Raw genomic sequence first — 25,586 nt, 5'->3', positions numbered from 1 at the left:
AACTCATGACCTGTCCTCACAGCTTTACTTCTGCTAGTACCTTGTCTCATACCTTACACACTTCACAGAAGCTCCCTTGTGAAACTTGCAGAACTAGCATTCCTGGAAGAAAGGATATTGCAAAGATATAGCTTTGCCACAGCCTGGGGGATGTTTCCAGAATGAAATTTTCACTCTACAGTGGAGTGTGCACTGATATGAAATTTCCTGGAGGATTAAAACTGTGTACCAGACTGAGACTCAAACTTCGCACCTTCGCCTTTTGCAGGCAAGTGTTCCACAAGCTCCAGTCTCAGTCCGGCACACAGTTTTAATCTGCCAGGAAGTTTCATACCCGCGCACACTCTCCTGCAGAGTGAAAATGTCATCCTGAAAACATCCCCCAGGCTGTGGCAAAGCTATGTCTCTGCAATATCCTTTCTTCCAGGAGTGCTAGTTCTGCAAGTTTTGCAGGAGAGCTTCTGTGAAGTTTGGAAGGTAGGAGACGAGGTACTGGCAGAATTGAAGCTGTGAGGATGGGTCATGAGTCGTGCTTGGGTAGCTCAGATGGTAGAGCACTTGCCTGCGAAAGGCAAAGGTCCTGAGTTCGAGTCTAGCTCTGGCGTACAGTTTTAATCTGCCAGGAAGTTTCATATCAGAGCACACTCTGCTGCAAAGTGAAAATTTCATTCTAGAAAATAAGTTACTTTGGGGGAAAAATACACTGTCCTTTCCCTTACACTATTAACATTCTAATTTTATCTAGCTGTTCAATCTAAGCATACGTAACTACCCAGACCACAGTCAGCTGTCCATATAATGCTAAAGTAGGTACTCTGTAGTCACTGATAGTCCTACAACATATTTTGGTCACTTCTTATGAATGCTGGTCTTACTCAGCATTTAATCTCTATGCCCAAGTATTCTGTTAATTATGGAAGGAGTACTCAGTTATTTTGGCTTTGAATATCTGGGCATTTCCAGTTGCCTGCATGATGTCTACTGCCAATCTGTTAAAGACTTTTGCTCCAGAATACAGATCATGCTACCAAACCCTACACAGGATGTGATAGTGTGGGGTGTCCATGATTAAAGTTCCAGTTTCAGAATGTTATAGAAGGAGCACCACTGCTCAGAATGGCATCATATTTGGACAGCATATTATTGATGCCTGTAAGCGTCTTGATGTAAATGGGGTCAGTTGCAAATGACAGGTGAATCACACATTATACCATTTGTACTGTTTAATGTGCATGATTGCACAAGTTTGGCAGTCAATAGTTGTGACACTGTTAGTTGGGTAAGAACATCCATCGTGGCTAGGTGATACCACACTGGATGTGAAAAACTGGTTTTTAACTGTTATGAGGCCAAAAACAGAATAAAAATCAACAATGACATCTGTTTTTAATTGTTGTGTGACTAAAAAGTACATAAAATCAAAATGATATTGATTTTTAATTTTCCTGAGGCCAAAACCCACATAAGAAGCAAAATGATGCCAGTTTCTAATTGTCATGAGACTAGAGCGTGACATGTTCAACATCCCGTCACCGGTTTCTGCCACAAGTTGAAATCAAGAAACAGTATGTTCCACAACAGATCGATGTGTCTTAGGGGTCCTGTTCAGAATTCATCGCACAATGCATGCCTTCAATTCAGTGACATTCACAGTAGGAGCACTGAACAAAACATCTTTCAGATAACCTCAAAGCCAGAAGGCACACAAATTGAGGTCAAATGGTGTGGATGGCCAGACTGTATAGAAAACATAGCTGATAATTCTAGCATTTTCAAAATGACTGTGTAGCTGCCACTTCACTGACTGTCAAATGTGCAGATGAAAACCATTTTGCATAAAAATGATCCTATCAACACATACATGCTGTTGAAGAATTGGAATGATGTTGATGCACAAGACTGTCATAGCATTTACCAGTGATGGTACAGGTAACAGGACCCCCAGGACCTTCCTCCTTAAAAAAAATACAGCCCTACAATAAATGATGGCATCTACCTCCACCACACACTCAGCTTTGCAGAATGAAGTGGTACCTGTTGATGTGTGTGTGGATTTTCCATTGCCCATGTTCTGCAATTCTGCATATTGACACATCCTTGAAGATAGAAATGGGCTTCATCTGTCTGCAGAATATCTCATGCCCATTCATTGTCCACTTCAATATGAGCAAGAACTTCTCTAGTGAACATCTGGCTTGCTGGTAGGTCAGCAGGAAGCAACTCCTGAAAATGGGTGATTTTGTATGGACAGCAACGGAGGGTGTTTTGTAAGATTTTATGCGCTTTGCTAACAGGCATGTCCAATGTTCAGGCAATTCCCTATGCACTGCATGTTTGCATACTACCACTCTGTCCTACTGCAATACTGTGGCAATATCTTTGACAGATGTAAGAACAACTGCTTTCCTTGCTCTGCAACGCTGTGCTTCAAATACCTTTTCTCTTGTCTTTGAAAGACTGTAATGCCTGCAGGGCTACTGGCACACAGTCACTATTCTTGAGCAAGAGTTTTACCAGCAGCATGTGAACTTTCATGGAGACAGTAATATTAGGCAACTCGAACATAAACTGAGGAACAGCTATGTGTTGTGCATTTGTTGGTGTTCACATTTTGACACTTACAGCACCACCTATTGGTCACATTTTTGTTATTTTTTTTTATTCCATTACGTTTCCCTCTGTGAAAATAATGCCGTTGTTGTTGTTGTTGTTGTGGTCTTCAGTCAAAAGACTGATTTGTTGCAGCTTTCCATTCTGCTCTATCCTGTGCAAGCCTCTTTGACTCTGAATGACTATTGCAACTTACATCCTTTTGAACCTGCTTACTATAATCAACGCTTGGAACCCCTCTACAATTTTTAATCTACACACATACCTCAGACGCTAAATTTGTGATCCCTTGATGTCTCAGAATCAACCAATCCCTTATTCTAGTCAGGTTGTGGTGCAAATTCTTTTTTTCACTGTTCTATTCAGTACCTCTGCATTAGTTACATGATCTATCCATCTAATCTCCAGCATTCTTCTGTAGCATCACATTTCAAATACTTATATTCTCTTCTTGGTTAAACTGTTCATCATCCCATGCATGGCTACACTCCATACAAATACTTCCAGGAAAGAGTTCCCAAGACTTAACACTATATTCAGTGTTAACAAATTTCAAATTTCTTTTCTACAGAAATGCTGTTATTGCCATTGCCAGTTTACATTTTATATCCTCTCTACTTTGGCCACTCTCAGTTGTTTTGTTGCCCAAATAACAAAACTCATGTACCACTTTCAGTGTCTTGTTTCCTAATCTAGTTCCCTCAGCATCATCTGACTTAATTCAACTACATTCAATTACCCTCATTTTGCTTTGGCTAATGCCCATCTTACATCCTACTTTCAAGACACTGTCCATTCTTTCAGCTGCACTTCCAAGTCCTTTGTTGTCTCTGACAAAATTACAATGTTGTTGGCAAACCTCAGTTTTATTTCTTCTTCCTAAATTTTAATTCCTGCTACAAACTTTTCTTTTGTTTCCTTTACTGTTTGCTCAATGTACAGATTGAATAACATTGGTGGTAGTCTATAACCCTGTTTGACTCTCTTCCCAACCACTGCTTTCCTTTCATGCACCTCACCCCTTAAAGCTTCTGTACAAGTTGTAAACAGCCTTTTGCTTCTTGTTTTCACACCTGCTACCTTCAGAATTTCAGAGTATTCCAGGGTTTGCCTTCCTTAGCCTATCGTCTAAGAGAAGTTGTAGGGTGAGTAGTGCCTCATATGTTCCTACATTTCTCCACGATTCAGACTGATCTTCCCTGAGGTCAGCATCTGCCAGTTTTCCCATTCTTCTGCAAAGAATTCATATTAGTGTTTTGTAACCATGACTTATTAGACTGATAGGTCAGTATTATTCACACCTGTCAGCATTCTTTTTGAAGTCTGAGGGTATTTTGTCTGTCTTAATGTATTTTGAGTTCTGTGACAGTTGGCTCTCCCAAGCCTGTCAGTAGTCCTGATGGAATGTCATCTACTCATGGAGCCTTGTTTCACCTTAGGTCTTTCAGTGCACTGTCAAATTCATCTTACAGTATCATATCTTCTATGTCATCTTCATCCGTGTCCTCTTCCATTTCTATATCATTGCCTTTGAGTTCATCTCTCTTGAATAGGCCCTCTATATATTCATTCCACTTTTCAGCTTTCTTTTCTTTGTTAGGATCAGTTTTCCATCTCAGCTCTTGATACTCATGCAGCTGCTTCTCTTTTCTCCAAAGGCCTCTTTAATTTTACTGTAGCAGTATCAATCTTTCCCTTAGTGAAATACACTTCTAAATCCTCGCATTTGTCCTCCAGCCATTCCTGCATAGCCATTTTGCACTTTCTGTCAACCTCATTTTTTTATGTTTCTGTTTCCTTTAACCTGCTTTAATTGCTGCATTTTTATATTTTCTTCTTTCATCAATTAAAGTCAACATCTCCTGTGTTATCCAAGGATTACTACTGGGCCTTGTATTTTTATCTATTTGATCCTCTGCTGGCTTCACTATTTCATCTCTCAAAGCTACCCATTCATCTGCTACTATATTCCTTTCCTCTGTTCTTGTCAATCATTGCTTAATGCTTCCTCTGACACTTTCAACAACATCTGGTTCTTTCAACTTGTCCAGGTCCCTTCTCCTTAATTTCCTATATTTTTGCAATTTATTCAGTTTTAATCTACAGTTTGTAACCAATAAATTGCAGTCAGAGTGCACATATGACCTTGGAAATGCCTTACAACTTAAAATCAGGTTCTGAAATCTCAATAATGAATCTGAAACTTTCCAGTGTCTCCAGGTCTCTTCCATGTGCACAACCCTGATCCATGATTCTTAAACCAGATGTTAGCAATGATTAAATTATGCTCTGTGCAAAATTATACCAGGTGGCTTCCTCTTTCATTCCTTTTCCCCAGTTCATATTCACTTATTATTTTTCCTTCTCTTCTCTTACATACTATTGAATTCCAAACTTCCATCACAATTAAATTTTCGTCTCCCTTAACTACGTAAATAATTTATTTTTTCTCATCACCTATTTCTATAATTTCTTCCTCATCTGCAGAGCTATTTGGCATATAAACTTATACTACTGTGCTGGGTGTGGGCTTTGTGTCTATCTTGGCTACAATTATGTGCTCATTATGTTGATCATAGTAGCATACCCACATTCCTATTTTCTTATTCAGTATTAAACCTACTCCTCCATTACTCCTACTTGATTTTGTATTTACAACCCTATACTCACCTGAGCAGAGGTCCTGTTCCTCTTGCCACTGAACTTTACTAATTTTCACTATAACTTCAACCTGTCCATGTCTTTTTCTAAATATTCGAACCCACCTGCCCAGTTAAGGGATCTGACTTTCCACACTCTGGACCCACAGAATATCAGAGTTGTTTCTCCTGATGACAATATGACCCTGAGTAGTTGCTGCCCAGAGATTCAAATGTAGGACTGTTTTACCTCTGAAATATTTTACCCAAGATGATGTCATCATCACTTAAACATACAGTAGACCTGCATGTCCTCAGGAAAAATTGTGGCTGTAGTTTCCCCTTGCTTTCAGCCGTTCGCAGTACCAGCACAGCAAGGCCGTTTTGATTAGTGTTACAAGGCCAGATCAGTCAACCATCCAGATTGTTGCCCCTGCAACTACTGAAAAGCCTGCTTCCCCTCTTCAGGGAGCATATGTTTCGCTGGCCTCTCAACACATCGTGGTTCCACCTATGGTATGCCACATAAGCCACCCCAGCAACAGCAAGGTCCATCATTCAGCAATATGCTGTTATAATTTGACATTATTCTGAGCAGTGATTCTCTTCTCACAGTGTGTTGAAACTGGAACTTTAATTATGGACACCCTGAGTATAAGTAAATTAATTTTACTTTTACCATTCCCTTTTTCAAGAAACTGGTATGAGATGCCTCCATCCTAAGTTAGACCCTGAACATGCTCCTGTTATTAATGATAAATACCATAGAAGTAAATGTATGTGTAAAAATCACAAAGTCTCTGAACAGGCTTCTGAATGATAGTGGGTTATTAACTTAATAATGCTTGCAACCTTTGTACCAGAATGCTTCTGGTAATATGTCATTCAATTTGTGCTGCAAATCTTATAATGAAAGAGCCTTCAGGGATGTGGAACAAGTCAAGTTATACACTAACTAGCAAAACCAGATACAGTAACTTTTGTAAAAGCTGTGGCAAAATCACACAGTCTGATCAAAGTATAAGGTGAATTCAAAAAGAAAAAACGAAAACCACATAAGTTGACTAATACCATTGCCTATAGAAGAAGGTTTGGTCGCTACAAAAAGCTGAGGCCCCAGACGCACCACTGGAGGGACACAGATGCTTGCCTATGTGACAACAGATTGAGCACCTGCATGTGTAGACCATCTGCTGTACTCAGTCATGCTGAATGCAGTGAAACGTAGGCTTCCAACGAAGAGCAAAGACATGTAATGCCTTTTCTGACAATGGAAGGAGTTTGGGAAACAGAAATTCATCAAATAACGACAAAAGTGTGTACACAGGCACCGCATGTCCATTCAAAGAGTTAAGGGGTGGCACAAGTGATTCCAGGAAGGACTAATGTTGCTGGCTGATGGCACTTGATATGGACTGCCACACCACATTACTGATACCCCAGACACTCTCATTATTGAAGACTGGCCAGTTGCGTTGGTATTCATTGCTGCATAGGTCAGACTGAGAATCAGAATTCAACAGACATTTGTCTATATTAGATTAGATTAGATTAATACTAGTTCCATGGATCATGAATACGATATTTCGTAATGATGTGGAACGAGTCAAATTTTCCAATACATGACATAATTAAGTTAATTTAACAACATAATTAAGTTAATATAACAACTTTTTTATATTTTTTTTGTTTTTTTAAATTTTTTAAATATTTTTTGTTTTTTTTCTTTTTTTCTTAATTTATATCTAAAAATTCCTCTATGGAGTAGAAGGAGTTGTCATTCAGAAATTCTTTTAATTTCTTCTTAAATACTTATTGGTTATCTGTCAGACTTTTGATACTATTTGGTAAGTGACCAAAGACTTTAGTGGCAGTATAATTCACCCCTTTCTGTGCCAAAGTTAGATTTAATCTTGAATAGTCAAGATCATCCTTTCTCCTAGTATTGTAGTTATGCACACTGCTATTACTTTTGAATTGGTTTTGGTTGTTAATAACAAATTTAATAAGAGAATATATATACTGAGAAGCTACTGTGAATATCCCTAGATCCTTAAATAAATGTCTGCAGGATGATCTTGGGTGGACTCAGGCTATTATTCTGATTACATGCTTTTGTGCAATAAATACTTTATTCCTCAGTGATGAATTACCCCAAAATATGATGCCATATGCAAGCAATGAGTGAAAATAGGCATAGTAAATTAATTTACTAAGATGTTTATCACCAAAATTTGCAATGACCCTTATTGCATAAGTAGCTGAACTCAAACGTTTCAGCAGATCATCAATGTGTTTCTTCCAATTTAATCTCTCATCAATGGACACACCTAAAAATTTTGAATATTCTGCCTTAGCTATATGCTTCTGATTAAGGTCTATATTTATTAATGGCGTCATACCATTCACTGTACGGAACTGTGTGTACTGTGTCTTATCAAAATTCAGTCAGAGTCCGTTTGCAAGGACCCACTTAGTAATTTTCTGAAAGACGTTATTGACAATTTCATCAGTTAATTCTTGTTTGTCAGGTGTGATTACTATACTTGTATCATCAGCAAAGAGAACTAACTTTGCCTCTTCATGAATATAGAATGGCAAGTCATTAATACATATTAAGAACAACAAAGGACCCAAGACTGACCCTTGTGGAACCCCATTCTTGATAGTTCCCCAGTTTGAGGAATGTGCTGATCTTTGCATATTATGAGAACTACTTATTTCAACTTTCTGCACTCTTCCAGTTAGGTACGAATTAAACCATTTGTGCACTGTCCCACTCATGCCACAATACTTGAGCTTATCTAGAAGTATTCCATGATTTACACAATCAAAAGCCTTTAAGAGATGACAAAAAATCCCAATGGGTGGTGTTCGGTTATTCAGATCATTCAAAATTTTACTGGTGAAAGCATATATGGCATTTTCTGTTGAAAAACCTCTCTGGAAACCAAACTGACAGTTTGTTACTACTTCATTTTTACAGATATGTGAAGCTACTCTTGAATACATTACTTTCTCAAAAATTTTGGATAAAGCTGTTAGAAGGGAGATTGGATGGTAATTGTTGACATCAGATCTATTCCATTTTTTATGCAAAGGTATAACAATAGCATATTTCAGTCTATCAGGGAAAATGCCCTGTTCCAGAGAGCTATTACACAGGTGGCTGAGAATCTTACTTATCTGTTGAGAACAAGCTTTTAGTATTTTGCTGGAAATGCCATCAATTCCATGTGAGTTTTTGCTTTTAAGCAAGTTTATTATTTTCCTAATTTCAGAGGGAGAAGTAGGTGAGATTTCAATTGGATCAAATTGCATAGGTATGGTCTCTTCCATTAACAGCCTAGCATCTTCTAATGAACACCTGGATCCTACTACATCCACAACATTTAGAAAATTATTATTAAAAATATTTTCAACTTCTGACTTTTTGTTCGTAAAGTTTTCATTCAATTTGATGGTAATACTGTCTTCCTGTGCTCTTGGTTGACCTGTTTCTTTTTTAATAATATTCCAAATTGTTTTAATTTTATTATCAGAGTTGCTGATTTCAGACATGATACACATACTTCTGGATATCTTAGTAACTTTTCTTAATATAGCACAGTAGTTTTTGTAATGTTTGATAGTTTCTGAGTCACTACTCTTTCTTGTCACTACTCTTTCTTGCTGTCAGATACGTTTCCCTTTTCCGGTTACAAGATATTTTTATACCCTTAGTAAGCCATGGTTTGTTACATGGTTTCTTATGAGTATATTTAACTATTTTCTTGGGGAAGCTGTTTTCAAATGCATTTACAAAAGTGTCATGAAATAAATTATATTTTAAATTGGCATCAGGTTCACGGTACACCTCATCCCAGTCTAACTGCTGTAGGCTTTCCCTGAAATCTGCAATTGTTAAATCGTTGACTGAACGTACTACTTTGGAGGACTGTTTAGTGCTGCTGAATGGAGCTATGTCACATATTGTAACCAGCTGTGCACCATGATCAGAAAGACCATTCTCAACAGGCTGAGCATTTATCTGGTTAAACTTATCTTGGTCTATAAAGAAGTTATCTATCAGTGAGTTGCTATCCTTTACCACCCGAGTAGGAAAATCAATAACGGGTGTCAAATTGAAAGAACTGAGTAATACTTCAAGGTCATTTTTCCTATTACCCTCTTTCAGAGAATCTACATTGAAGTCCCCACAAATAATAAATTGCTTCCCCCGTCTGACAGATACCACAACAAGGAGTCCAAATTTTTCAGAAATAGATGAAAATTTCCCGATGGGGACCTATATACAGTTACAATTATAAATGTGCCTTTATTTAAGGTAAGCTCACAGGCACATGCTTCTATATGTTTCTCTACACAAAACTTTTTTGTTTCTATACTTTTTGCACAATGATAACTTTTGACATATATGGCTACTCCTCCTTTCTCCATATTTTCTCTAATTACATGTGCAGAGAGCTTATATCCACTTACATTTACCTTATCCATATCAGTAACAATGTGATGCTCAGACAGGCATAGTATATCTATTTCATCCTCAGCTTCTAAATCTTCTAAACAAACCAGAAGCTCATCTATTTTATTCTTTAAACTCCCAATATTTTGATGAAATATACTTACATTATTTTTATTTATACTTTTATGAGAACCTTTCCTTATTCTAACATTTGCAGTACTCTCCTGTCTCTCTATATACTTGCGCCCGTCTTTATTAAATTTCCATTCCCCACAGTCTGATTTAAGTAAATGCATTACACCCCTTTGCTCTTCTTTTGAAACCACCATTTGTCTGTTTTCTGTATAAGTGAGTGCAGCGGAGAGTCAATGAGTGCACGTTCTCATTCTGTAGTCACATGGGTGTGTCTCCATGCCGTTCTAGCAGAGAATTTAGGGCCTCAGCACTCTTATAGGGACCACATATTCTGAAGGCAATGACATTATGATCCCTCCAGCAGTTTTTAATTTACAGCCTCCAGCTTGTTTCTTTTTTAATCCATCTTATAACACCATCCTATCCCACTTACTTCCAACACTTTCTGTAGAAGTTTTTATGGATTTTTTTCTGAAAGAATAGCTAATTGCACAGGAGCTTGGGAAAAAGCTGTAGATATCAAAGAAAAATCATTTAATATCTTTCTTCACAATATAAAAGCCCCCATAAATAAAAAGGAGTAATTTATAATATCAATATCGTAAGTGGAAAGTCAAATGGAATATCAGCAGTTGTGCTATACTTATCACATCAGTGGAAATCACTGAAATGAGCAAGCTAATATCATACTACAGTAGACATAGTAAAAGGAAAAGGGGAGTAGTTGCATACATATACAATTTTTTTAGTGACAGGCAATACTATGCAATAAATGTTGATATTGGAAAGCTCTTTATGTACAATAGTGGATCCAAAAATGTGCAGACTAGTGATGCTGACAGTTTACAACCTACCTGTAGGAAATATATTGAGCTTTAGCAAGATACCAGAGACAACAGAAATAATATAATGCAGAAGGATCTTCCCTCAGGCCTGAACCTGGGACCCAAGTATGCCTCATGTCCTGCCCTCACAGTCTTACTTCTGTTATTACTTCATCTCATACCTTCCAGACTTAACAGTTCTCCTGCACGCTCCTGGAAGGAGAGGCTACTTCCTGTAATTGAAATTCATAGTGAAAAAGTCACTGGCAGTACATCAGGATAATGGCACTGGTACACAGAGTTAGCATCCAAACTGGTCCCACACATGCACAGATCAATGAATCTTTCTGGCCATGGAAGTACCTCAGTATCATGCAAACAGTTCATAGAGACTCATGCCGTACATGGGTGAGTGTTGCCCTGTTGAAAAATAGTACCAGATACTGACATATGAGAAGAAGCACACGAAGAGGAAGGATGTCCGTGATGTACAATTGTTCCATCATTGTTCCCTAAATCACTACCAGTGGTGACCTGAAGTCATACCCAAAGGATGATACTAAGACTAAAATAACTCTGACTCTCCAAATCATTGGAAGAATGTTACCTCTCCCCAGGTTACCACTGTACTTGCCAACAATGGTCATTTGATATAAAGCAGAACTGCAATTCAGCACTAAATGATGGCATGCAACAGCAGTCCATACTTCTTGGTCATGGCACCACTCAAAAAACAGCTGCTTGCTTTGCGGTGTTAATGGCAGCCTACGCATGGGATGGTAATTATCTGGTCTAACTGCTGCTAGTCTCTGACCTGTGGTACAGTATGGCACAGAATGTTGAAAGGCGTTCTTTACTCTTCCTTGGATAGCAGTTGCAGATGTGAAGGGGTTACAAAATGCATGGAGTGAAATACAGTGATCCCACCTTGCATAGGTGAAATGTGGTCAACCAGAACCTCAGTGATGCCTATGCCTGACCTCCCTTTCCCATGCAATACAACATCAGGCCATTGTCTCACCCAAATGCCCTACAAACTTGGATATTGCCTGACTCTACCAAATGGCGAAATGGAGTCCCACTCAAACTCTGTCAGGTGTTGATAACACTGTCTCACATGAGAATGCAGCATCTCTGTGTCACTTAGTGATCACTCAACATCTGTTGATTTTGTTGTACCTTATATACCCTACCAAGACTGGTAACAACACTAATCATGAATAACACTAATACACTCTGATGGCCACAGTGCCTGTCACAGAGAACTGCAACTCTAATTATTTACTTGTTTTATTTATTTTTTGGGAGTGGCTACTTCCATTACCAACTAGATAACATTGCTATATTTGTTGAGGAAGGATCCGTGTTTGATCGCTGGTACCTCCTCAACTTTTTTATAAGGTAGGGAGGTCTGGAACAAGGTCCACTCAGCTGCATGGGGCCAAATGAGGAGCTGTGAATAAAGAAACAGCAATATCACAGGATTCCTCTACTAGCAATAACAGTTAGAGAGATTGGCAACATACTGATTGCATGTCTCACAGTCACAGATCACTCTTTGTACTGCCCTGTAGGCATCAGTTGGCCAGTTGGAACAGGCTTAAGACCTAATCTATAAGTGATGTGTTACACTGATGTAAGGTTGAATGTTAACAGCTACAGAGGAATATCCCTGCTACAAGTGATGTACAAAATTCCTTCACCATGTTTACTGAAAAGAACACAGGAACAATTAGAACACAAAACTGGTGAATACCAGGCAGGCTTCTGCTGTTGTCATTCATGCAGAGAACAAATATTTAATCTAAAACATTTCTAAAATAAATGTGATCAGGTATGCTCCAATCATTTGCACCTTCATAGATTTGAAGAAGGCATATGATTTCTTTGACCAACAGATTTTGTTCAGACACTGCCTGACACAACATCAAAAGTTAAATTAATGAATGAAATCTATGATCCCGCCATGATCAACACTGCAGCATGCACAGGCAAAGGATTATTATCTCCACAATTGTTCAGCCTAGTCCTGGACAGAGTAATGAGACAATGGGAAAAAGAATTGAAAATCCTAGGACATTGGAAACCAATATGGCTAGGGCAATCTTAAGATGATGATCTAGTCATACTTTAAGGTATAGAAGTAACAGCTACCAAACAAAGAGAAATACTAAAAGAATACACAAAAAATTTGGCCTGCAAATCTCTGTCTAGGAGTCTGAATTTTCTGCTTAAAATTAAACATACAAAAATATGCACAAAATATGACAAGATAAACAAAAGTCTAAGTGAAACCTTCGAATCTACAAGAGGAGAGAGCTCACTGAAGACTTGAGTACAAAAAATGTAGTGAGCATATGGAAAGACACAGGACATATGTAATAAGAACTGCACATCCATTCACACAAAGATCAGACCCTATAACAAAATATACAATAACAAAGGCTGAAACGTTGTATGCAAATGAGGCACTAACGCTCTACACAAAAAGCAGCATGCAGCACATTCTTGGCCCAAAGCTGGTAGAAGAGGGATACATATTTCACTCTAGAAAAACTACAGTGAATATGCCAAACTGGGCAGTAGATGACAGAAAATGAAGGTTAAACTTCTGTGAGCACATTAGCAGGCTTCCACCAACAAGAATCACTGGCAAAATTCTGACACATACAAGGGATCAAGTCAACACATTAAGCCAAACTCAGCCTAGAAAAACCACAAATTGGGCCAATAGAAGCTGAAGACAGAAACATATACAAGTGGAATGTTAGTTCAGCAAATGAAGTCCTAAAGAAACTAGGGTCAAAGTGGTCTATAAATAGAAAGAGATTTCATGGAGCAGAAAAAGCAGAACCCTCGTACATCAGAAGGAATGCTCAGTGAGGCAATTTATCTATTGCTGGACTAGTATTGGGTGCACATGCCCTTCATCAGTGGTATCCTATGTATACTGGTTTTGTAGCACATGTCAAAGACAATTGTCAAAAAAATTCACATAATTATGCAATTATGTGACAGTTTTAAACTGCATATAAACATACATGTGGAGCATGCGAAGAATGACTGTTTAAATGTCCCTGTGCAAATTGTAATCAATGTTGTCCTCACAATCTCTAAGGGAGCAATACATATGGGTGTTTTGTGTATTCCTAGATTCATCAATTAAGGCTTGTTCCTGAAAATTTGTAAGCAAGCTTTCTCAGGATCTTCATGGCCTACACACACACACACACACACACACACACACACACACACACACACACACACTGGCCATTCTTTGGGCTACGCCAGTGTATATAGCAAAATATTAAAATCTTGTGCTGCCTTAACAGGGCTACTGTTGGTATGCCTTTGAAAACAGTCAATCCAAAATCAACAGACTTAAGTACATAGTAGTGACACTCATCTATAAAAACAAAGATAATGATAATATAATAACAGTAATAATAATAATAATAAGTAGCATGAGGATGTAAAGAGCAACTGATAATAGATGCAGAGGTGACATATCAAGCTAAAACTAAACAAAGGTCGCTACACTATGCATACATTGATTACCAAAAAGCTTTTGATAGTGTACCCCACTCATGGTTACTACAAATATTGGAAATATACAAAGTAGATCCTAAATTGATACAGTTCCTAAACATAGTAATGAAAAATTGGAAAACCACACTTAATATCCAAACAAATTCAAATAATATCACATCACAGCCAATACAGATTAAGCGTGGAATAAACCAAGGATACTCATTAAGTCCTTTCTGGTTCTGCCTTGATCTGAACCCACTATCCAACATGCTGAATAATACAAATTATGGATACAGTATTACTGGAACACACCCACACAAAATCACACATTTGCTATACATGGATGATCTAAAACTACTGGCAGCAACAAATCAACAACTCAACCAATTACTAAAGATAACAGAAGTATTCAGCAATGATATAAATATGGCTTTTGGAACAGACAAATGTAAGAAAAATAGCATAGTCAAGGGAAAACACACTAAACAAGAAGATTATCAGCTACTGCATAGAAGCGATGGAAAAAACAGATGCCTATAAATATCTAGGATACGGCCAAAAAATATTAAAGAAGAAATAAAAGAAAAATATAGACAAAGACTAACAAAAATACTGAAAACAGAATTGACAGCAAGAAACAAGACAAAAGCTATAAATACTTATGCTATACCAATATTGTCCTACTCATTTGGAGTAGTGAAATGGAGCAACACAGGCCTAAAAGCACTCAATACACTTACACGATCACAATGCCACAAATATAGGATACATCACATACATTCAGCAACAGAAAGATTCACATTAAGCAGAAAGGAAGGAGGAAGGGGATTTATTGATATAAAAAACCTACATAATGGACAGGTAGACAATTTAAGAAAATTCTTTATAGAACGAGCAGAAACTAGCAAAATACACAAAGCAATCACTCATGTAAATACATCGGCTACACCATTGCAATTTCATAACCACTTCTACAACCCTTTAGATCACATAACATCAACAGATATGAAGAAAATAAATTGGAAAAAGAAAACACTACATGGCAAGCACCCGTATCATCTAACACATCAACACATCGATCAAGACGTATCCAACACATGGCTAAGAAAAGGCAATATATACAGTGAGATGGAAGGATTCATGATTGCAATACAGGATCAAACAATAAACACCAGATATTACAGCAAGCATATTATTAAAGATCCCAATACAACAACAGATAAATGCAGACTTTGCAAACAACAAATAGAAACAGTAGATCACATCACAAGTGGATGTACAATACTAGCAAATACAGATTACCCCAGAAGACATGACAATGTAGCAAAAATAATACATCAACAGCTTGCCTTACAACATAAACTTATAAAACAACACGTTCCCACATACAAGTATGCACCACAAAATGTTCTGGAGAATGATGAATACAAATTATACTGGAACAGAACCATTATAACAGATAAAACAACACCACATAACAAACCTGACATCATACTCACCAATAAAAAGAAGAAATTAACACAACTAATCGAAATATCCATACCCAATACAACAAATATACAAAAGAAAGCAGGAGAAAAATTGAAAAATACATCAAACTGGCTGAGGAAGTCAAGGACATGTGGCATCAGGATAAAGTTGACATTATACCAATTATACTATCAACTACAGGAGTCATACCAGACAATATCTACCAGTACATCAATGCAATACAGCTACATCCAAACTTATATATACAACTACAGAAATCCATAATTATTGATACATGTTCAATTACCCGAAAGTTCCTAAATGCAATATAACATATACCGTACAGTTAAAAAAAAGTCACGATTGATCAAGGTCCGCATCACTTTCCATTGTTGACCAGACATAATGTCTGAGAAAAGAAAGAAATAATAATAATAATAATAATAATAATAATATTTACTCTTCCTCTGATCATTTTATACAATGATTTAGTCTTAGAGTTGTAACCATGAACCCTCTGACAATTGTAACTTCTCAAAAACTTGTCATGCAAGGCCTAAGTGGAATAGGAAAGACACTGCTGGCCCAAAAAATACTTAGTATGGTAAATAGCAAATTATCTTGTATCAGCAATTAGGAACATATGTCTCAAAACTCAAAACCAGATCAGGGAAACGTATGAGGCTGACCAAGCCTGAAATGTGTCAGACTTGGTTGAAACCTGAAGGGGACACTAAGGTGAGCTGTGTACCAAATCTAGGTGGCTTGACTTTGCTGTATCAAAATGTACAAGGACCTGGCAACAAAATGTATGAGGTAGAAGTAATTTTAAACTGTAATCTTAAGGAGGTTTCTGTGCTGTGTATCTGTGAGCACTGGCTTCAGGACACTCAGATTTGTGCCGCAAATATACCAGACTCTCATTTAATAAGTAGCTTTTGCAGGAAAACTTATAAATGTGGAGGTGTATGCATCTATGTTAGCAGTAATGTTAAATCTAAGGAGGTAAAACTTAGCAAGGTGAAATGCACAGAAAAAGATTTTGAAAGTTGTATTTGTGAACTTACAGACTGTCAAACTATCATTGCTTGCATCTATAAGTCCCCATCAGGTGACTTTACCCAATTCTTATATTATATAGATATAGATGATCTTTTAAATGAATTGAGAGGCAGGTCAAAATGCACAATAGTTCTTGGTGACTTTAACATTAATTTTAACAAAAGTAATAAGAACAACGTACAATTATTAAATTTGTTTAACACATACAACATGCAGGCTACGATGCTGGAAATTACCTGATATGGGGATGGGTCTGAAACAACACTTGATCAGATATTTACCAACAAACAAAACTGTGAGTACAAAGTTGAAATAGCAGAGTCAGGCTTTTCTGACCATATGGCTTTTAAAATTGATGATAAGGAATGAGAACAATAAGAAATTCACAGTCACTGAAAAATATGTACAAAGAAGACTTATGAATGCAAACAACATAAGGGTATTTAATAGTATGCTAAAAATGGTGCAGTGGGGCTTAGAAAAAACTGATGATGCAGACAAAATGTATGACAATTTTCTCACTGATTATAAATATTGCTACGATGTAGCATTCCTGTTAAAAAGAATTAAAGTAAGTGAGAAGACAAACACATGGGTAACACAAGGGATAAAAAAAATCAGCAACCACCCTTAGAAACCCAAGCAAACATGCTACAATAAATACAACAATAAAACCATACTATAGGAAATATAGAAGGGTCTACAGGAAAGTTTTACAGGCAGCAAAAAGGCTAAGCAATGATTCATACATTAATAAGGGAAGCAATAAATCAAAATCGATCTGGAAGGTTATAAACAATAGCATGGGAAAAAGTAAAACCAAGACCAATAATTTCAAAGTTAAAAGTGAGGGCAAACTGATAGAAGATGCTCAACAGGTAGCCAATATATTCAATGGAAATTATGTGAACATAGCACCAAACCTAATTAAAAGTCTGTGCAATTCAAACAACAAAAACATAAAAGTACCAACTTGTGAAAAGACAATGTTTCTGTACCCAGTAACAGAATGTGAAGTTACAAATGCTATTAATAAACTAAAAAATAAAATGTCTTATGGTATTGACAGAATTCCAGACAAGGAAATCAAACATACTTCTACCAGTATAGATACTCAGCTAACTGACATTATTGACAGGGGTGTTCCCATCAAAACTAAAACTCTCCATAATAAAGCCACTTCACAAAAAGGATAGTGCAGCTGACATAAATAATTATAGGCCAGTGTCATTATTGTCAGGTTTCTCTAAAGTAATTGAAAGAGTAATGTATGAAAGGCTTGCTGACTTCCTGAATAAAAATAAAATACTGGCTAATGCTGAAAATGGGTTTAGAAAGTACAGATCCATGGAAACGGCAGTCTTCCAATTCATGAAAATGTTTCTAAATGCCTTGTACTAGAACAAATTAAGCTGTGGGATGTTCTTAGATTTATCTAAAGCATTTGATTTAATCAGCCATAACTTATTGCTTATGAAGCTAGAATTTTATGGGTTCTGAGGACTTGCCTTCAAATGGTTCAAGTCTTATCTCTCTGATGGACAACAGAAAGTACAAATATGTCATGACGGCAAAGAGTATCTTTCAGATTTCTAAAAAACTAGCTATGGAGTGCCCCAGGGGTCCATGTTAGGCCCTCTATTGTTCTTGGTGTACATAAACAATTTGCCAAATCATCTGACAGTTGCAGAAATGGTGATGTTCTCTGATGACACTAGCATTTTTATAAAAGGATACGCTTAGGATAATCTACAGCAGAGTGTCTCTATGACAATAAATGAGACAGGAAAATGGTTTAGCGATAATGCTTTGATCATAAATAAGGATAAAAAGGTATTGATGAATTTCAGTAATATTAAAAGTAAAGCTACAAGAAGAGTAAAAGCTGAATTGGGGAACTATGTTATTGCACGGCTCCATACACAAAATTCCTCAGTATATGGGTGGATGAGCACTTAATATGGGAAAAGCATTTAGAAGTTTTGAGTAAAAAATTAAGTAAATGCTGCTATGTGATAAGAATGCTTCGGGAATGTTGCAACACTGAATCATTGCTGTGTGCCTATTATGTTTACATGAACAGTTTGCTTAGATATGGTGTCATCTTCTCGGGAAATACAGGTATGATGAAACAAGCTTTCAAACTTTAAAAAAGGGCTATTAGAATAATGAAAGGGGTTCCCTGCAGAGTGTCAAGCAGGGAAATATTTAAAGAATTTAAAATAATGACTCTTCCTAGCTTATACATCTATGAATGTGTATGCTTTCTGAAAACTCACCAGGAATTTTCAACATTAAATAAGCAGGTTCATAACCATGAAACAAGGAACAGGGATGATTTTCACAGAGACACCCACAAAGGAGCACTCTACCAAAAAAGTGTAAACTACCAGCTCAGAATGCTTTATAGTGCATTGCCTTGTACAATAAAGAAAATTAAAGAATTTCATAAATTCAAGGTAGATCTTAAATAATTTTTACTAGCACTTATTTTTTATAACACTGAAGAATATCTGAATATGGAAAAGTAATATTATTTATATATACTGATATAAAATATTTGTATTTATTATCCAAGTTTTTGAAACAAATTAAATATAAGAAACTATATTGTAATTGTCTACATCCATACAATGTATATTGTTAATGGATGAATAAAGAGATTGCGTGCAACTTTGGTGTTGCTTTGCAGATAATTCACAGGCATACCCATACTTCTACTGTTGAAAATGACATCATTCATGACTAGAAACCTGTAACAAAATTTTCTGACACCATCTGGTTTCAGTACTTTTAAGGTTTCTGGTAGTCTGTTGCAATAATTTTGCCGCAGTTGACCTGTGTTAAACATGCACCAAGAACATGAGACTCTTCCTTTGGTTATATTTCCACAAGGGGGACTTTTTTTTATCGAAGTCTTCTTTTCTTCTCATATTGGCTGTATCCTACCATCACCTAATATTCATTACATCCTACTGTCTCAAGCTCCCACAAGTTAGCAGAATTGTGTAGGGATAATGAACTTAACCACCATGAAGTTGCCATTACAAGCAGAGTACCATCAATACCAATATCATTGCCTTCAAACCTGCTAACCATATAATCATCTGTAATGCTGAAATATATATTTTTCTTATAACCAACAGCACTGAATCTACTGTGTCCACAAAATGCTCAAGTTCAATTATAACAATGTTCACAAAACATAAATATGATCAATGGGATGGCATTGAAAGCTCTATTAGACTGCTTGTAAATTAGGAAGTTGTAAACAGAAAAGTTGCAATGTCAGGAAACAGTAGCAAAATGCAGGAAAGCCTTGGTGCATAGATTGACTGTTGGCCCTCAGCATAAATAAATGTTTTGCATTGAGTACAAATAAGCAGAAAGACTCATTACTGTTCTGTTGCATTGAATACAAATAGGCAGAAAGACTAATTACTGTTGAATCATAGCACTGGTGATAAATCACTGGAAACAGCAACAGTTGTAAGATAACTAGGAGTGACTTTGTTAAATTACCTTAAGTTGAGTGATCACATAAAATTAGTTGTAGGATAAGCAGATACAAGACAGATTTATTAATATGGTCCTAAGGAAATGAAACTAGCCACAAAAGAAGTGGCTTAACAACATTTGTTTGACTGAATCTTGCATATAGCTCATCAGTCTGGAACAGTTAGCTGATAGGATTAATACAAGCATTACAGAGATGTTCACCAAACTCCAGTGGCTGGTGGCATTGCACATAACAGAAATGATTACTATTAAAGCTCTAGGTCATCAGTCTTCTGACTGGTTTGAAGTGGCCCACCACGATTCCTCTCCTATACCAACCTCTTCATCTCAGAGTAGCACTTGCAACCTTCATCTTCAGTTATTTGCTGGATGTATTCCAATCTCTGTCTTTCTCTACAGTTTTTGCCCTCTACAGCTCCCTCTAGAACCATGGAAGTGATTCCCTGATGCCTTAACAGATGTCCTATCATCCTGTTCTTTCTCCTTGTCAGTGCCTTCCACATATTCCTCTCTTCTCCAATTTTGCACAGAACCTCCTCACTCCTTACCTTATCAGTCCACCTAATTCTGGTAGGGGTCATAAGTTCACTCTGACATTTCAAAAAATCATAGTTTGGAAACTATTAGAGACAGAGCATCATGGTTTGTTGTAAAACATTTACCAGCCCTCAAAGTTTTTTTCTATTATGTCAATATTTCAATGTGTGGTCTACTTGTCACTCACAGAACATCAAGGTGATATTTGAGCTCTGACCATGAATGGGTCATTGTTGCAGCATCAATATTTCTGATTGTTTCACTGATTCATGCAGAAATGGTAGCAATGTCATTGACTGGTATTTTTTACAGTGATCCTTAACATAACTTCACAAAAAGAAGTCTAATGGTGTGACATCAGGAGACTGTGGGGGGGCATGCAATGGAATCATCATAATACATCCACTTCTCAGGAAATGTCTCATTAAGTGCATCCCACATCTTCATACTCCTTTCTATGGGTGAACCATCCTGCTGGAGAATGATGGACAGATGCAGCTTTTCAGTTTGTGGGAGCAGGAACTGTTCGAACATGTCCATATAAACATATCCCATTATGGCTTTCTCTGCAAAGAAAAATTGGTCCATCACCCTATTGTGCATTAAGCCACATCAAACATTAAGGTTTGTGCTATCATTGATTTTTTCAATTGTGTTGTCTGGATTATCAGAGCCTTAAATCCTACTGTTGTGGCAATCCACATGACCAAAAGTGTGGAATGTCATTGTGAAGCCAGCATGGAACTTGTAAATGCAAACTGCAAAGGAGAGACATCAGACTGCAATGCTTGGACATTTGCACTTTGACGACAAAATACGTAACACTTAATGGACAACTGGTCTCGGTTTCTTCAGTTCACATGATGCATGACAACTGACTTTGGGGCTTGTGTTGAAATACAGCTTGCACTCTGCAACACATGCTCGAGGCACAGGGGCATCCACTTCAAGGAAGGTCTTTGACACTGCCTGTCTTTTTAAAGTTTTTGAACCATCTCATTATGCCCATTTTTACCATTGCTGCCCTTCCATATTGTCGTTGATAACTCTGCAGTACTGGGGTCATATATTTGGATTCTGCATACCAGATGACATATTACACCTTCTGCTGGTATGTCACTATTTTTATACATTCAGAGACAAATTTACAACAAAAGACAAAGGAAAAAAAACTTGGAGAGCCGTTAAACATTTAACAACAAACTACGGATGTCTGTCTCTCATGGATTCCACATTATGATTTTTTAAAATTATAGTGTGACTTTGTGGACACCCTGTATGCTACATATATCTCATAAAACAAACACAACAGTGAAGTCAAAGCTTACTGTCAGTGGTTCCTCCCACACACCATCCACAAATGAGACAAAAAAGGGGGAAAATGATAGTGTTAATACAAGTACACTCTGCCACACACTGCAAGATGGCTTCTGAAGTATGGATGTGCATATAAAATACCTCCAAGATCTGTTTTCTCCTAATATCTTTGTCTGAAGATTATTACTTCTGGAAACTGATCTACTTTCATGCAGTCTCTCTGTTGGAAAAAATAATTATTTTTTAATTTTGATAGAGTAAACACATATGATCCAAACACATTGTTCTGTTGCAGTTTTTTTGTGACTTTAGATGCTACACATACAATAACATCATGTTTACAGATTAACCCAGCATTAACTGTCCACAGAACTCAAGAAGCTACTGTTCTCAACTTGTATATCATTGTGGACTAAATATCTCAGTTACGCTCTCAGATAAAATATTGGAAATTCTCCTAATCCTTTGTTCATTTCTGCTGCACTAACAGTCTCTTCTCACCCAAGAAACGCAGCATCTCCTCCATTATTATATTAAACTTTTCTGTAATTGTTCTGTTGTGACTCAGTAATTTCACATCGTTAGATTCCCCGTGATCAAATCATACTTTTGTAATATTGCAGATTTAAAAACTCATCCCACCAGTCTAACAACCACACCTTTTTTGCTCCCCTTGACATCAGTGCAGTTGGTTATAAAGAAATACAAGGCAGCAGTCACATTGTTTGCCAGCTGTGTTGCTATTACTGTCCTGGCTTCTGCTTTTGCCTGTCTGCCAACAAGACTGTCAGCCAGAATACATGGCTACTGGCAAACAGTGCCTGACTTAGAAATAACCCCTACAGTTACTGAGTAGTCTGTCCAGCAGATATTTATTAGCTGTTAGGCAAGCAGAGGTATATAGCTTTCCCCAGATGCTAATCCCTTTTTAAGTTACTTAGACAGTACATTTAAAACAACAGTTTGAAGACAAATATTTAAAAGTTATGGTAATTTCTTCCCTTTTATTCCATCTCTTATATTTTCAGTATACTGTATTAAAACAAGTGTTTCTTTGTATATTTCATTCACATGTTCTCACCCAATTCATTTTTATTTTGGCTTACTTTTTAATTTGCCTTTAAAAAAAAATTCTTATGTACTTAATATTTATTGTTGTATCCCTTCAGATCCCAATGTTGATATTCCACTTCTCCTTATCCTTTGTTACAGCTCCTGGAGACTTGCACATAAATACTGAAAAACTCAAGCATAAGAATTGCATTTTGGCATCCAAATGCTCCCCTGCATGACAGTTATTTGTGTGTGTGTGTGTGTGTGTGTGTGTGTGTGTGTGTGTGTGTGTAAAATCTTTAAGTACATGTATGCAGTATCAACCATCATTCATGATTTGAGTAGATACCTGACCTAATTTTTGAATCCAGAATGAGATTTTCACTCTGCAGTGAAGTGTGCGCTGATATGAAACTTCCTGGCAGATTAAAACTGTGTGCTGGACCGAGACTCGAACTCGGGATCTTTGCCAGCGCACACTCCCCTGCAGAGTGAAAATCGCATTCTGGAAACGTCCCCAAGGCTGTGGCTAAGCCATGTCTCCACAATATCCTTTCTTTCAGGAGTGCTAGTTCTGCAAGGTTCGCAGAAGAGCTTCTGTAAAGTTTGGAAGGTAGGAGATGAGGTACTGGCAGAAGTAAAGCTGTGAGGACGGGGCGTGAGTCGTGCTTGGGTAGCTCAGTTGGTAGAGCACTTGCCCTCGAAAGGCAAAGGTCCAGCACACAGTTGTAATTTTTAAATGTTGTTTCCATACTCAAATTTACATTATCATTTATAATTTGCAATGGTATCATGAAAGACAACTACTCACTGAGCAGTAGATAAGCACATAAATAGGAAGTCAAATAGAGTAATTCAGTTTTCAAACCCTCGTTCTTCTTTATATTACACATACAGCATATATCTTCACATCCTGATACTCTTCTTTACATAACTTTAACAACATACAATCACGCTGTTCTCCATACCTTCTTTTTCAGTACTGTTATTCTATTTTTTGGTGTCTCATTTTATTTTTTTTATCTTAATTCTCCCCCCTTCCTGCTTTAGTCCCTCCCCCACCCCCTCCCTAATCAATCTTCGTTTCCTCCCAGTTTGTAACTCTACTATTAATTTTATTTCTCTTCATCTTAATCCATCTATACTTCTCACTCCAACTTCATCATTTATGGACAGAAGTGCTTCTCAATGTACTCATCCTACATATTCCTTTCTCCTCAAGGAAGGAACTACTAGTTCTGAAAGCTAGGTTACCTTCTTGTACTTTTATAGGCAGTACAAAGAATTTTGCCTCCTGGAGGTACGTATGGCCAGCCAGCTTTATTCGTATAATATTTTTGTTCCATCTGCAGTTTTCCATTGCCATATTAATGAATTACTCGTTAAGCACTAACTTCATATGAGTACAGAAAAACACATTCCTGAACATGTGCCATTTACAGCTATTTATTTAATAACAAAACTGATACTTTATTATCTCTAATGGGAAATTAAGACTTTACTAACAGCAATGTGAATCAAACAGATTCAGTTTCTGTCCTTGATTAATGAGAACAGTCATCAATCAATTCTGACTGGGGAGAAATCACGTATGGGGTTCCTCAAGGCTCACTCTTAGGTCCACTACTGTTTCTCACATATGTAAATGATCTACTGTCTAATGTACAACAAGCAGAATTCATTCTTCTTACAGATGACACTGGTACGGTATTCACTTCCAGTATACATACAGAAATGGAAGAAATAGTAAACAAAGTTCACAGAAGTATCATTGACTGTTTTTCTGCGAATGGTCTTACCCTGAATTTCACAAAGACACATCATATTCAGTTCTGCACCTCTAGGGGTACTGCACCAGTAATAAGTGTAACACATGGTGATGAAAAAAATACATAGGGTGGAAGCTTCAAAATTCTTAGGTGTCCATATTGATAAGAATTTAAATTGGAAAAAAACACATGTTGGAACTCCTGTCTCCTGTACATCAAATCAAATGATTTGAAAATTGTACATAATGAGATGAATAAATCACAACCCATAAAACAACTTAGTTCAGCCACATTTGCACTTAGAATCATTGCAAATTTTGGGGAGAGAGAAATCAGTAAGTTCATATATTTTTCTTATTTTCATTCAGTAATGTCATATGGAATAATGTTCTGGGGTAACTGGCTCTCTTTGAAGATGGCGTCAGTTGCGGAAGTATTGAATATAGAAGTTCGCGAAAATAGTGTTTTACAGTGTCTATCTTGCAAAAAGTGCACGAAACCTGTTAAAAGTGGCTTCGTCTGTGTCCAGTGTAACCATAAATTTCATTTTCGTTGCGGAAAGGTTGATCCTTCACTGAGAAGCGACGATAATTGTGCGACTATGTGGAACTGTGCGGATTGTAAACAAAGGGCTGCATCCCTTAATGGTCAAGAA

At 37.1% G+C, this 25,586-nt stretch overlaps 1 protein-coding gene across 1 annotated transcript in view; it reads left to right on the top strand.

Annotated features, from left to right (window-relative positions):
• LOC126240514 (5-phosphohydroxy-L-lysine phospho-lyase-like) overlaps nucleotides 1-25,586 on the top strand; it is a 151,522-nt gene that overhangs the window by 114,988 nt on the left and 10,948 nt on the right. The window lies entirely within an intron of this gene.

Source organism: Schistocerca nitens, chromosome 1, assembly GCF_023898315.1.
Source record: "Schistocerca nitens isolate TAMUIC-IGC-003100 chromosome 1, iqSchNite1.1, whole genome shotgun sequence".
Classification (NCBI taxonomy): Eukaryota; Metazoa; Arthropoda; class Insecta; order Orthoptera; family Acrididae; genus Schistocerca; species Schistocerca nitens.
Note: the sequence above shows the minus strand (reverse complement) of the source record. Positions and strands in the feature narration are given on the sequence as shown.